Raw genomic sequence first — 16811 nt, forward strand, 5'->3', positions numbered from 1 at the left:
CTTCTAGTTATTTAGGCCAAACTTACATTTTTTTTTGACTTCTCTTCCTTCATATCTCATAATAACCCATTACCAAATTCTAGCAACTCTGTTTTCAAGATTATTTCTGACAACAGCTTTATCCTCCCTCATCTGCAAGAGCTTCCTAAGTAATATATCAGCTTCTACATGTTTCCCTACAATCTATTCTCCACATCATAGAGAAATCTTGAAATGTTTTAGTTCAGAGCTTACCACTCCTCTCTTTACAAATCTCCTAAGTTTCCCCAACACATTTACAGTAAAATTGAAGCTCCTCCACATGGCCCACAGGAGTCTCAATGAAATCACCAGGCCTACTCTTTGGTGTCAATTTCCATCATCGTTCCCCCTTACATTACTCCAGCTACACTGGGTTTATCCTGCTCCCTGAACAAGCCGAATTCGTAGCTGCAGCTCCACTTGCCTTCCCACCCCTTCATATTCTTTGGTTCTCATCTGGAATATCACTCTTTAGAAAAACTTCCCTGACCATCCAACCTAAAATATATCGGATTTTCACTATAGTCCATTTATTTTCCTCAGGGCCCATATCACTGTTTTGTGATTTTCTTCTTTACATTCTCTCGTATTAAAATATATTTACTCTAAGATTGCTATGCTGTGTTTTTCACTGTGGAACCAACACATTAAACAGTTACTAACACATGGTAAGTGCTAAATTAAATATTTCAAATGAATTATAAAAAGAATAAATATCATAATTTATTATGGTTATTATATTATAATAATTAACCATAATTATTATGGTTATTAGTTGAAATGTGATAAAATTTAAAAATTAATTTTATGCTGAAGTGGCAATAAAAATGATTTTCAATCTTTATTTTCCCTTCTATATTCCTGTGTTTCAAGGTCACGTGGTCCAGCTTGATTTCTGCAGGAGTTTAATTATTGTTAAAATATTATTTAGGTAGGTACCAAAATATGTTTACAAATTGGTATATGTGGCTTATAAAAGAAGTTTCTTTCTTTTATTCAATATAAAGCTATTCTTTACAAAGGGGATATGTACATAAAAAGAGGGGATTAAAGATTAGTAACAAGTTATATATTCACCCAGATCTATATTACCCATTTTTTTAATAAAGTAAAATTCTTACTGGTTTGTAAACTGAAAATTAATGTAACTTGGAATGAAATATATAACATCTTAACTTTAAAAGGTTTACACTTATTTAACAATGTTAACGGAGGGCCCATTTTGTGCTAGGTATTTTTGTAGTTTCTGGGAACACAATGTCTACCAGAAAGATCCGATCCTTATTTTCTTGGAGTTCCTCAGTTTAGTGTTGCTGGCAGACAATCATCAGTAAGTAAAATTAATTTCAGTTATTAAAAAGTGCTATGAAAACAAAAAGGCATGAGGTATTAAGACATTTTGATTATAAAATTGGGAAATCTTTAACTTATAAAAGTTCTTAGATTCTCGAGTTTGATTTGTTGTATTGATATTTTCAAAATGTGGAAAGAACAATCATTTAGATCCAATGGTGTGCTGGAGGCTAGCAAGTACTAGCTCCCAAGAGCAAACTGTATATATCTCTAGTCAGTTATGCACAATAGTAGCAGTAACTTGAAATTATCTGTGGTACAAGTATTTATGCCATGGAACCTTTAAAAATGCTAAAAAAATCAGGGCTTCCCTTTCTTACACAGTTGGTTGTTACACACACACACACACACACACACACACACACACCAAAACACCACTGATTATTTCACTCTCCCTATAGAAGAAAGTGTATCCACCAACATTGAAAGGCAACAATTTAAAACAAGGAGAAGGAAATAGGTTTTCACAAAGTTAAATTAACCCCAAGAACTTTCCTGATGAAGGATATTATTGGAACTAGTAGCTTAGCCAGATCCACAAATGGATTATAGAGGTAAGAAAGCCATAGCTCCCAATCTGAGACACCTAAACACCTAACTTGACATGACTGAGAATTTCCCATCATCTAAAAGACAGTTTTTCTTTATACAGTTTATCAGGTGCAATTTAATGTTTGGGGCTTGAATTAAAATTAGTAAAATTAGGGACTTCCCTGGCAGTCAAGTGGTTAAGACTTCGCCTTCCAAAGCAGTGGGTATGGGTTTTACCCCTGGTCGTGGAGCTAAGATCCCATAGGCCTCGTGGCCAAAAAACCAGAATGTAAAACAAAAACAATATTGTAATAAATTCAATAAAGACTTTAAAAAATGGTCCACATCAAAAAAAATCTTGAAATAAAATAAAATTAGTATAACATCTGAATAAATTATACCAGATGGCCAAGTCATTCTTTAAAGGACTTTTAACTAGATGGCCAAGTCATTCTTTTTTTTTTTTCTTTTCGTTTTTATAGTACTGTATTTTTTTTTTTTTTTGGAGTATAATTGCTTTACAACGTTGTACTAGTTTCTGCTGTACAATGAAGTGAATCAGCTATATGTATACCATATATCCCCTCCCTCTTGGACCTCCCTCCCACCCCTGCCCCCCATCCCACCCACTAGATGGCCAAGTCATTCTTTAGATTCTTTTAATTTTCTTAATCCGTTCTGCTTGGCTCTTAAGTAATAGAAGCCATTAGCTTCTATAGATAGGGGCACATTGTAAATTATTTTTTGCATTTAGATTTCTGATTGTTTGCTTTGTCTCTTTTCAGCTTTAAATATTTTCAAGGAGACTTAAAGTTTCAGAGGCTAGATTACTATTATCCCATAGAAAACATCGGAATAGTATCCACTGAACATGAATTCTGTGTCACAACAAACCTTTTCTAATTTTTTGAGGAAACCATAATCACTGTTATATAAATGGCTGCCATATTTTAATATTTCATTGTTTTCTGTTTTTGCAAGTGGGGGTTGTGTTTATTTGTTTATTCAGATTCAACTTGTACAAAAGTCTTGTAAAAGCTAAACTTTCAAAACTTCTGTTAGGTTTGCACATCCAGAAGGCAAAATCTTCAGACTTTCAAAAAATGGTGATGTACTACCAAATGTAAAATAGCTAGCTAGTGGGAAGCAGCCGCATAGCACAAGGAGATCAGCTCGGTGCTTTGTGACCACCTAGGGGGGTGGGATAGGGAGGGTGGGAGGGAGACGCAAGAGGGAGGAGATATGGGGATATATGTATATGTATAGCTGATTCACTTTGTTACAAAGCAGACACTAACACACCATTGTAAAGCAATTATAGTCCAATAAAGATGTTTAAAAAAAATGGTGATGTAAAGTGTAAACAGTCTGTGAATCAGAAGGGAATTTTTCGAGTTGGCTAGTCACAGAAGGTATGATAGCAGCCATGGCAAGCAGGAGAAATTCTGCTCCTGAATGGAAAGATCTTGGTAGAGTCATCAGCCTCACTTAGTTGGGAATATTACTTTAACTCTTAGTTGGGAATATTACTTTAACTCTAACTGTTGGGAAGCCATCCAACCACCAGACCACTGATTTCATCCAGTTCCTTCCACGAAGAGCAATTGTGGAATGTTTCAGGCTCAGGAAGACATGTGACTCAGAATCTCTGGGAACAACAACAAATGAAAAATGTAGCTAGGCCAGTAAAGACATGGATGGCTATAGAACAAACATCAAAAGCCCATTTAAAAAAAAAAAAACAACAAAACTCATTTGAGGTCATGCAGAAGCAGACAACCTTCTATGACTTACAAGAACATTCAAAGATCACACTGATAAAGAAAGAAAGCTGCCAATTTGAGAATTTTTCATTAATACCTTATATTTATTTTTCTAGATAAAAACATGTGCAACTAATGTTAATCATTACGTTAAGCAGTGTTCTTTCAAAGAGCAAGTGTGCTTAAGTTCCATTCTATGTGCTTTACTTTTGAAACTGTGTAGACCACACCCACAGAACTCTCACACTAAGCAGTGTTTCTCCTTCCTTAACGTGGCGCAAATCTAGAATAACAAGCAATTGATTCTAGGAGATTTAATACACACACACGTATACGTATATATACATCGCTTGCTCTTCCCATTTGTGCATAATAGTAGCAGTAGCTAGAAGTGATCTGTGGTACAAGTATTTACACCGTGGAAACTGGAAAAATGCTATAAATCAGGGCTCCTTTTCTTAGTGTTGGTGGTCTCACATGCACACACACACACATCAACACACCATTGATTATATGCCTCTTCCTGTAGAAGAAAGTGTATCTCTATATATACATATATACATATAAGTGTATGTATTCACACATGTATATATAGACATACATATATGCACACATGCATGTACATCTATATTTATGGATAATGTATGTTTATAATTTAACATTTCTGAAACCTAGATACATCAATAATATGTTCATTTATTTTAAGTTTTCTGTAAACCACTGCTAATAAATTATCACATCTTATAATCAATGCTGCTATAAAAATGAAGGAAATGTGTTAAATATTCTTATATGCATCTTAACCTTTCAACCGTATTTTAGCGACACAAAAACAAAATTATGAATTGATTTTTTGTATTTAAATAGAAGCATATTAAAATCATTTTTCATTCTTCCAATATATACAGGTATTTAAGAATATAAAAAAAGGTGTTTCCTTTGTTTGGTAACTAAAATGTATCTGAAGGACTACGTTGATTTTTTTAAATTTAAAAACTGTTCACCTTGTGATCAGTAAGGTTAAACTTTCAAGAAATTGTCTAAAATAAGAAACACTTATTGAAAGAATCATTTTTGTTAGTGAACATTTCTCTTTGAGAAATCATTTTTGTAAATATGAAAAGCTAACTAGTTTGATCTTTAACAATCGTATGTGACATATTATAAGTAAAGCTTCAAAGCTGTGTTTTTGTACTTTTACCTATTAACTCACTCAGTACACAGATTTTCTTCTGTGACCCAGATGCTAATAATGAAGAGAACAGTTACATAACTGACAAGTACTAAAACAGAACCAGGAGAGTAAAAGAGTATAAATTTCTGCATTTTTACCCTGCTTTTTAGGCCAGTAGTAGAGCTATCCATACTATAATAGTGTCCACCCCGAAGTCCCTCTAGATCATAAGCTGTCACACATACAACATGGAAAACCATTATAAACAAATTTATAACTAGTTTAAAAATAATCGGTCTAATTAGAGTATGATTTAAAATAATTATATTTAATACACAGTGTGAGAACAGGTAGCTCTATCAAACCAGGACATACAATTTTTCTAATCCCTTGTACAATGGAAGAGAGATGTTCAATTTTTTTAAAACATGGGTGGTAATGTTCATCGTCCATAATATCAAATCCAAAATATAAAAAGGAAAAATCCCATAAAGAGCTATGAAATAATCTGTTATTAAAGATTGAATTACCAGTATTGTTTTTACACTGTATTATGGTCATATGCAGTTCAAGGAACAGAGAGATGAGAGGAATTTTCTGTTTTTAAAATATTTAGATGAGAATGTTTCACTGTGTCTACGCTGAAATGCCTGTTCACTCCTGATGGCATTTTTTTGATACTAGATCTTCCTTACATATTCCTAAAATCAAAAAATTTCTTTACTACCTTAAGAACTAGGTTATTTCTTTTGATTCATTTCTCTTTTTATTTCACTTGTAGATATTTACAAAGTAAAATAAAGCTGACCTAATATATCATCTTTCATTAATACATTTCCACCAGAAAACTCACACCATGTAATGACTGCACTTACATTTTGTCAGTTTCATAAGTTCAGAACTTTAAGAAATTGCCACAGTCCTACATTAATCTGGGAAATCCTCTTGAGTGCACTTAGCTATTAAACCAAAATTTCAGCTGTGTGCATTGAATTAAATGATAAGAGTGATAAATCAATTACCACAGAAGAGCTTTTAGTAGATCACATGGTTATGCCACTTTGAATGAGAAGACAAATCACTGACTTTATAAAGCACTAATCAAATCTGAGATACTTGCAGGGGAAAAAAGTTGAGGGCAAATGTGATCACCTGGCAGATGAAAATCTGAAAGTGCAAGACAAAACAGTAAGGTTGGTGATATCTGCAGTTTCACAAATTCAGGTTTAAATGTGATAGTTATGTAAACACATGAGACAGTGCTTGGAATACAGTAGGCACAACCGTCTCACTGACTGTGAATGCTTGTGGTTGGAATGAGAGGAAATCATATAAAAATCTAATTTGAAGTGATTGAAAAAGTCTAATTTCCCCTCCAATGGGCCCACTTCAACTACTGAAGTACTAACCATTAGATTCATTCATTGTCTTCAGGGGGAAAAAGTCAGAATTCAAATGTGCTAACCCGGGAGAAGCAACATTGCAAACGTTATTCAACATGTCATGTTTCACCAGTTGGGCCATCTGCAGAGTTGAAGCCTGAAGAAATGACGGAGAGAGGTGCTTCTATAGAGATTTCCTGTAAGAAAATCCTAGAGGTATAGAGGCATTCTGTAAACCCACTACCTTTATAAGAGGCCATAGCCCTGTGTTCTCTGACACACACCATCTTTTCATTTCCGTGTGCTGCTTTCCCTTAAACTACACATCTTCTCTGCCCCCAAAGTCATTCTCAAATGGCAGTGGGACCTTAGATTACACGTGAATTGTACCAAATGTAAGTGGTAGGAAAAGATTAGTAGAGAAAAGAAGGAAGGAGAGGTGGAAGAGCCCGGAAGGTCTGACAGTAGAACAACTGAGAAAAGGTACCTATAGGGCCAACCTTAGTGAAAAGGAATATTGAAATACATAACACAGGTGAAAATTAATACAGATATCTGCAGGGTTTTTTTTCCTTCTCCCTCCTCCTTTTTCTTTGTTTCTTTTAGCAAATTTGCTTTGTGTTACACAAAATAATTTTCTGACCTCCTGTTCAATACACTTCAGTAAGTGCTTATATTTTTAATCAAGGGAATTGGAACTTGATTGGTGATTCTTTCTGAATGGGTGCCTTGAGGAGATGAACCCTGTGGAGATGACAGAGGCAGGAATTTGATATGAGGTACTTATGAAACTCCTGGACCAAACTAACACAAGCTGTAGAATGGCAGGAAGAAGAGATAGGAGATGAGAACCTGAATTAAGTGCTGGATTAAAGCTGGTTTCTTTCTTTAGGAAACTATCTTCAAGAAGGAAGAGTAGTGAAAGCAAACAGTAAATTCTTTCACAAAAGCACCTGAATCAGGAAATTGGAAACAGAGTCTTAGGAAAAAACGAAATCTCTACAGGTGATAAAACAGAGCATGCTAAGACAGTGATTAAAGTTGCTGTGGTACATGCTAAACCTCAGTCCACCGAAATCAAAATCTTTTCATTTTGCCATTTTAAGTAGGATTACCCTCAGTGAAGTAATAATAGTAATGCTAACAATAGTCAACCAAGTTTTCTAGCATTTTTTCTTCCCTTTTGGGGATTCTCATGTTTCTTAGTGTAAGGCTTTTGAAGTTGTAATTCAAGGTGAAAGGAAAATTTATTTTGTGATTTTATGTTTTCTGAATTGAATCAAAATTATATCAATCTATTAACTATATAGAAGTTTGAATAAAATGAATTGACAGAAACAATCTGGCTATGCCTCATTTCTCCCCGTTGTAAAACTAGTATTATAGCTTAGTGCTACTTTTCCTAATTAAAAAAAAAAGGGATGGAAAACAATTAGCAACATTTTTAGTGTTTATTCATACATGTATGTGTTCAGGTATAATGTGTGCATTTATGTCTAATATTATATATGTATTTCTTTTGTGCATGCACCTTGTAACTTTCCTTTTAAATTGAATCCAAGAAGGCTATGCTGAGTATCTGTTTAATACTTCAAAATAAATAATTCAGTTTTTTAACACAGATGGAACTTAAAGGTTGGTCCACAAAATACCGGCAAATATTACTTCTAATACTCTACATCAAAAGGAACTTTTTAACAGAATAATAGAGTCAGTTTTTAGGAGTGCAAATTCTGCTTTTAATATGATATCCACAGTGAAATAAGTTCAGAAACTACCTAAATTCATCCGCTTCAAAATTTAACTATCCGTCAAAACTTGTCTGGAACATCAACATTACTTTTAATTTACTGCCAACAATGCTTATAACACTTTGCACAGCACATTATAGATGTTCCTCTCATAGTGCGCATCACCTACCGCACAAAATAGATCGATGAAAGTGGTTTCACTGCTTTAAATATCAATAAAAGTTGACTTTGGTTTAGACGTTCTAGAACTGTGAACTTTGATGCAACTTTATGTTTTTGGTTCAATTAAACCATTTGCCTATATTCCCTCATGTGATATTAACTACTGTTATGCATCATTCCAAGTGCATTTTCATATGGCTATAATTCTAGTTAATTTATCTTATTCCCTAGACAAGAATTAAATATTTATCTACTTAATATTTCTGTTAACTTGCATTCTCAGAAAGGATATGTAAGGTTATTGCAACACCTACCTGTTTCTCAGAAATCTCTCATAAACTTTCCAGTATTACGCAATGAGTCATAATAGATAACATGCTCTTTTGCCCATCTAATATTGATAAAATCCTGTCATTTGAACAATTCCTTGCAGTTTCTGAATATTATAGACTAGTACACTAATAATAATTTGATATATTAAATTTCACTAATGTTTATACGTTTTTTTATCGTTTATTATAGTACATTTGTTTGAATGTATCCTCATGTTACTCATTACTCAAGTGTGAAAAGATTTTATGTAATAAAAGTACATTACCTTTAAAGAAGGAATTAGTTACGCATTCATTGGAAATATATTTCTGTCAATCTTAAGGAATGGTAACTATTATATGTCCTATTAAAATTTTAAGGTTAACCAAACAAGAATGTTGTGATGATTATTGCCTTATGATCAGAAGTCTGTTATCTGAACCGACTTAAATTCAAGAAGTATAATGACTGACCAAACTCATGGAGTACTACACTCAGAATCAAAGTCTAGATGATCTGGTCTTTGACTGAAATGTTGTAGCTTCCAAATGTGATCTTGGTATTTTAGGAATTCCTGTTGAAGAGTCTAATTCAACTTTGGAATTCAAACAAATCTCAGTATATACTGAGGGTCCATACTAAGCCTCTCTGAAGGTCTCTCCCAAAGGAATTAGCCTCTTAATTAAACAGCAATTGCTATTTCCAAGGATAAACATTCATCATTGGTGGGGAGGAGTAATTTTGAATATTACAAATGTGTTTATTAGTCAGATGTTCCCACACTTAAGCTTCCATTGATGTATAACTGTCTTCTAATGCAGTAGTTCCCAATAAACACTGAGAAAAAAATTAATGAGCTCTTCCACTAAAATTCAAGCCCTGCTAAATTTCTCAAACTGGCCACAAGTACTCACAAGACTATTGAGGTGTGTCCTTGATGGTAATGGAAAAGTACAGAAGGCGTGTAATACACTTTCCTGGAATAAAAAGTTTCCACCTGATGTCATTTAAAGCATTAGTTTCATATTAAAACACTGTTTCATTATGGGTTAGAATAAACATTTGCATAGATTTTAAAGGTAGAACAAAAGTCTAAAGAAATCTTAGGTATGTTACTTGCCTCTGCTTGCAGGGAAGTGTTAATGGAAAAATTGGGGGAGCAATGGTCAAGATTAAGAATATCAAACAGCCAACCACGCTGCCCATGGGAGCAGAGGGTATATTGCTTTTCAGGGTCTGATGCAAATTCAATAGGACAATAAACAGATTGAGATGGAGTTGGTTTCAGATGCCTTCTCTGAAGACAAAGTGGGCCATATTCCTTTGTGGTTTCAGTGATCTGATTCTGTGGCCTTTCCAAACTTATTGTGAATATACAGGATCCCATAGGTTGAAAATCAGAGCAAAAGAGAAGAATATTTGACATTACATAGTATCCTGGAGGACTAGGTCATAAAGGCACACGAAAGACACCTAGAAATCAATGGCTGGAAATTGAGGGGTTGAAGTAGGAGCTAAACTACTATAACTATTAGTCGCATCGTGGTCCTGAATTCCTATAAACCTATGTGGCCCAGAGCTACACTGATTTCACTGACAACTGCAATGAAATTTTCTGAACTGTAGATGCAGTTAGATGCATTGAGACAACTTTATTATAAATGAGTTATAATAATAGGCACAGATTATATCTTTCTTTTATTACATTATCACTAAAGGATTATATTTTCATTAGAGTTAAAGCTGCAAAACGGAGTGTCTATTATTGAGTTTCCACTCAGTCATTTTATTTATTTGACTATTTATTTATTAGTGTTGGGCACCTATCATGTGCCAGGTGCTGTGGTCAACTCTCAGAACAGGAAATACACATACCCCCCAAAACAAAACAGAAAGACTAACTCTTGAATTCAACAAGTTTACAGAAGAGATGTAGACAAGCAGACAGAGAAAAACAATACAATTACAACTGATTTAGAAGAATATGGTAATAACTGAGAAAATCTACAAGTGTAACTTAAATTTCACATTCTCCTGGCTGGCTGCAATGACAGAAATATCTCCTGGAAAGGCCCAACAATATCTCTTAGAAGAGATCGCCCACCACAGAAGCAAGAGGAGGATGCATAGCTGGTAGTTAAGCATATTTCCTTTCCTACTGTTGGGAAATACTTATGAGGCTGTGCCGGTGCTAAGGTGTTGAGTTGCTCAAATGTCTTTCATGAGTTATTGGACAACTATCCTATCACTGATACAGGAAATTAGTTGAAAACCATAACCTACAATCCAATCTGATTAAAGTTTAATATATAAGTTAGAAGATTTGGATTTGACACCAAGTTCATTGTCAAGTTGACCTTTTGATATTTGGCAAATACTTTTAATCCTTTTGGTTCCTAGTTTTCCAATTTTCTATTTGCATTAGATGATGTTTAGGAACTCCTAAAGCTGGAATTTCAGAGCTAATTTAAGAAAAAGTTTCTATAAAGATTCAATTACATGACCAATTTTTAAAAGGTTCAGTCGATAACAGTCAAGAACCAATCTATCTGATAAAAGCACGTTAACTATACCTAGGTTATATACACTTTAGCGCAGAACTTGTTTGAAAACGGGGAAGATCTTCTAGGTTTCATACTGTCCAAATTATAATAATCATGAAAATAACTTACATTTACCAAGAAAAGTGGTTCTCAGACTTTAACATGCATCAGAATCACCTAGAACTTTGTTTAAACACAGATCGCTGAAGCCCAATCCCAGAATTTGTGGTTCAGCAGGTTTGAGATGGGGCCAGACTGGGAACTAACAAGTGCTCAGGGGATACTGACTGTAACGGTCCAGGTACTACTACACTTTGGGAACTACCGACTATGAGTATTATTGCTAGATATCCAACTTATTCTGCACAATTAAAAACACTAACTTAAATATTATTATTTCCTCATGTTTCATAAATATTCACACAAATACATATCATATACAATACACATGTATATACCTCTGTATTTGTGCTTTAATATCATATATATTTAGTTTCTAAATTTTTAACCACACAGGGTCCAATTCTGTAAATAATATACCCTCAGTTAGTGTTTGTTGTTAATTAAAATAGTTCCTAAATGTAAGATTCATAAGGGATACTTGCCTGCAAAGCTATGATACTCTCATGATATGCCACTCTGAGTACAGAAAGTACCAGTTAATATTTTTCATGCTTACAGGAGAGTCTAAATATAACCGATCTCCTGAAAATATCTCAAGTTGAGAAAGAGAAAATTTTCATTTTATTTATGTTTCTGACTTTGTAACTTCTATTTTTTTTATAAATCCTATCATCTCTATGTAACTGTAAATGATTTTTAAGGTAAGACTGAAATAAGTCATATGTCAAAGTGAATGAGTAATCATTCTCTTAATGACCTATTTAGTATGTTCTAATTTTTGTATATCATAGTTTTTATAGGAGGCACTCAGATATTGGACTGTTGACATGTCTAAGAGTTTAATAAACCTGAAAATTTACAGTATCAGATGCCCAACGTTGTTTTGTGATTTTTCTGGAGCACTTGGTTATAAAAACTCTTATAAACCTCTAGATCTGCATTTGTGTGTGTGCATCTCATATTTAGACTAGCTATACCCATGCATTTACATAATTACACAAATAAATTAAAAGAGAAAAACGAAAAAAACATATTTGAAATCTTTCCAAGAAGTCTGTTTACACTGTAATATAAAACAATACATCAGAAGTACCTCCTACCTTTATAATTTTCTTATGTTTGTACATTTGTCTTATTTTTCATATCAGCAGCTCTGATTTACCCATTTGAAATTTTTATGTTATTTCATTTTTTGTTGTTTATTATCGGCATGTATGTGTGGAAAATTTTCTTTGGATTTTTTTTTTAATTGACAAGATTTCATCCTGGTTTGTTAAAGAGAACCAGCTGTTTTCTTGAAAGATAATTTTCTAAAGCTGTGTGTGCCATAATTACACTGCAATTACACAGCAATATCCATAAAAGCAGATGAGGATTCTATGTGTCCTTTTACCTCATTAGAAGTTGCAAACATGATAGATGCAGTCTATCTTAGTTTGACTATTGCCCTCTATTGGCAAATTCAAGTTCTGGCATAATCCAAAAGATAGCAATAAAAACAGATTTGTTTTTGTTCTTTTAAAACAATAGTAACATCTTGGGTCACAAGGCAACCCCATCAAAAGTTTTAAAAACTCTTTTACAATTAGAATTTAAAACATACCTTTAAAACCTTGTTGAGGGTGTTGAGGGGAAAAAAATCACTTAAGCTAATGATATGTGAATTGGGGCTTCTTTCCAGCACCAAATTGCAGTGCACGGGATCTTTTCTCCCTCACTCAAAATCTGCTTAAATCATACCCCTCTTTTCAGCAGAAAATCAGTTGGATCTTTTCCTGTTTCCAGCATGCATCCTCTTCTTTGAGGCAATCCTCTCTAAGAAAATTGAGATTTTTAAGTTTCTCATCTTTTCCGAAATCAGAAATTAATCTTACCTTTAATATCATAGTGATTTTTTAAAAACTTGAATATTTAGTCGTGGGCAGAAGAAAAAGTCATTTCTAATAAATTGCCGAGGGTTTTCATTTTAAGTCAATAATGTTTTACGTATTATGAGTGAGAAGGAAGATGTGAGAAAGCCAGCTCTAAAAAGCTTTGCTAAAACTATCTCCAGCATTGCAACATTTAAGTGAGTTCTGTGGTGGGAAAGGTGTACATGTACAAATAAACACCATCTTTTTATGTACATTTGGTTCTGACTGGCAGCTGCGGAATATAGTATTTTAATAATATTTATTTTGGCAGAAATGGCAGGAAGTAATCTAGTTTTGCAGCCAGCTAGGCAACTGGAGAAAACAAATCTTCTATGAGTCTTTTTATGACCTTCTAGGAATCAGAACTTTTAACAGACTTGAACATTTTTAAAAGTCAAAGTTTTTTCTAAATTTTACTTTTACTATTTACACCAGGGTAGGCTGCTATCTTTTAATATTTTTAATGTAATTGCTGGCTGGGCAGCAAACTTAGATAAGTTTAGCTGCAAAGTTTCTGGATTGATGTGAGATTTAGGAGTTGAGAGTTAAAATTAGTTCGTTTCTTTGCCAACACTAACACAAATCTTGGAGCACATTTCTTCAGATGCACTAAAATGGTGACAGCTTAGATAACCACTGGGGAAGTTTTCTGTACGAGAGCTCAGATTCATTTAACAACTTTGGCTTAGCAGGATCCCACCTCGGTTGCCTCTTCCTTTGTTTAATTAATAACACTACTGCCTCTTGGAGAAGAAGATTTACCTCACAAAACAAATTTCAGGCAGAACCCATAGTTTTACAGAAAAGAAAAAAAATTATATGCTTGTAATGGCTTGTCCTATTTCTTGTTCAACTCTTTTGCCAAATGTCTGTTTGCACCTATAGAACATTTCTGAAGTGAAACATAACTGCATAATTGATGGCTCTTTTCCTTTCTAGCGATTTTAGTCACTGACTGTGAACCAGTGTTGATTAGTCTTTAGCAGTTGACAAAACTGTGTAGGTTGCACATTCAGAAAGCAACCTGCCCAGTTGTCATGACAAGCGCCTGGTAATGGACAGGTTTGGACTCCTCCCTATTTAACCTGTTAGTAGAGAAAAGAAATCCCTTTCCTCTTTCACTTCTGGATTGGCTTCTTTTCATAATGTTAATATTTCAAAACCATATTTCACGCATTTCACTTATCCCTTGTCATTGTTACTCTTGGTATACTGAGATTCTGATTAACCAAAAAAAATCACTTGACAAATATACAATTATTATTTATCTATTCATTTATTTCATTAAACAGGTATGTATCGAATTCTTACTATGGGCCAGGCACAATCATACATGCTATAGATATTACCACAAATAAAACAAACTCTCTACCACCATGGAGCTTATCTTCTACTGGATGTAGTCAGAAAATAGACAATTGAGCATCTACCATGTCAAGTGGTGCTGGCTCTTAAAAGAAAAAAATAAAGCAGAGTATATTCTTTAGGGTTCAAGCAAGGAAGGAAAACTGCTATGCATGATGTAGACGCAAGGGGCTTATTATAGGGACTTAACTTGAAATACTTGACCTTACAAAATTGTGACGCTGGTAAGGAATCTATTCAAGGACACTGCCCTTGTGTCTGGTGGTGGATCTAACGTCTCCATTGGTCTTCAGTGCTAGCAGTTGGGAAGAAAATCTAGATATGAGGCAGAGGAGAGCAAGGACAGACTGAAATCCCTTAGACACACAGGAACCCATGAGAACATACCGGAACCCGAGTCTGTCTCCCAGTACTTTCAACCTGGGTCACCTGCAAAAGGAGGTGGCATGCTTCCCCCACGGCCATGCACAGCTGCCTGGCCCAGGACTTAGATGGTGACTGGTGGAGGTAGGGGAGCCAGCTGCAGCAGCCCTGGCAACATACACTGACTTTTCACGTGCAGAGACTACTGATTCATTTCTACCTTTCAAATCTCACAATTTCTCTTGGGGCCAATCCTAACCCAGAATCATACGAGTAAGGGAATTCTGAGAGGCACAGGACTAGCTTAGCTGAGTTGCCACAGCACAAAACCGCATGCAGGAAGTGATGTCAAGTAAGCAGTTGGATTTACAAGTATGGACTTCAGCACCATTGTCTGGCTAGACATAAAAATGTGAAAGTCCTTAGCACAGAGATAACGTTTAAAGGCAAAAGACTGGCTGTGGTCATCTGGAGTTGGACTGAGGAAGAAAAATAAGAACCTGGGTGACATTCCCATGTTTTACAATCAGAGAGCTATAAGGAATTAGTAAAGAGTCAGAATGATAACTGAATGGGTTAGAGTAGAACCACAGAGTTTTCAGAAAGAAGAATGTGTTTCAGAAAGGAAGGAGAAAGAGCACACTCTCAGCGCTGATAGGCTGAGTCACATGAGGCTGGGACCACAGCATGGCTGGGCCATGTGGAGGTCACTGGTGCCCTGGCAGGAGCTCTTTCTACATAAGCTAAATCTGACTGAATTGGATTCAGGAGAGAACGGGAGGAAATATAATGGAATCAGGGTGCATCATCAACTATTTTGAGGAATTTTGTTGTAAAAATAGAGAATTGGAACAGCAGACAGAGAGAGATGGAACCAGATTTTTGTCTGTATGTCTGTTTTAAGATTGGATAAATTGCATTAGTTGACAGCATGTTTCTATGCTGATGAGAATGTACCAATAGATAGAAAAACACTGATGAAGTGGGAGAGATCAAGGCAATTTTAATGGCCTATTCTAAAAGGATTTTTTTTCTGTCAAATCTGTAATCCTGGGGCTTCCCTGGTGGCGCAGTGGTTGAGAGTCCGCCTGCCGATGCAGGGGACACAGGTTCGTGCCCCGGTCCGGGAGGATCCCACATGCCGCAGAGTGGCTGAGCCTGTGAGCCATGGCCACTGAGCCTGCGCGTCCGGAGCCTGTGCTCCGCAACGGGAGAGGCCACGACAGTGAGAGGCCCGCGTACCGCAACAAACAAAAAAAAAAAAAAAAAAAAAAAATCTGTAACACTGGAGAAAACAACCTTTATATAAACAAAGTGAATTTAGCCTATGTCAGTATTATTTCCAATTCTGGGCCTACCAGAGAGATATTAAGAGAGACAAACAGAGTGCAACAGAATGCACAGGAGACAGAGACAGAGAGAAAAAGACACACACACACACACACACACACACACACACACAAGGACGCTGGAAAATTCTGTCCCCAAAGCAACATTTGGAGGAATAGACTATCTTACGGAGGAAGAGCTAACTGAAAAAAGAGCAGCATCCTGGAGCCTATAGTCATGAGGCCTGAAGCCTGGCAAGGAGAATGTGCCCATGCAGCCCAGAGCAGGAAGCAACCAGGAGCAGGAAGCTGAAAGGCGATGGTGAGGGAATAGCTGGTGATTAGCTGGGCTTCTCCTACCAGCACCTCCCTCTGGTGTGCTCCCACTCAGGAGAACCTAATTACGGCCATCAGGGGAGAAGCTGACAGACCAGATACATCCCACCCCTGATTCTATCAAGTTGTTTTCTTTTCTTTTCCATACCAAGGTCAGGCCTTCCATCACCCTTCCCCTGGACTCTTGTGCTAGCACGTTAAATTCTTTTCTCTGTCTCCCTCCACTGCTCTTATAATTCCCCAAGTCTGCTTTTTGAAACACAGTTGTTATGTCGCCATCACTCTGCTAAAAACTTGATGGAAATTCCTCTTACCTACAGCAAGGTTGACAAACTTTTTTTTTTTTTTTTTTTTTGCGGTACGCGGGCCTCTCACTGTTGTGGCCTCTCCC

This window comes from Monodon monoceros, unplaced genomic scaffold (assembly GCF_005190385.1).
Source record: "Monodon monoceros isolate NGI ecotype Baffin Bay Population unplaced genomic scaffold, NGI_Narwhal_1 Super_Scaffold_2, whole genome shotgun sequence".
Lineage (NCBI taxonomy): Eukaryota > Metazoa > Chordata > Mammalia > Artiodactyla > Monodontidae > Monodon > Monodon monoceros.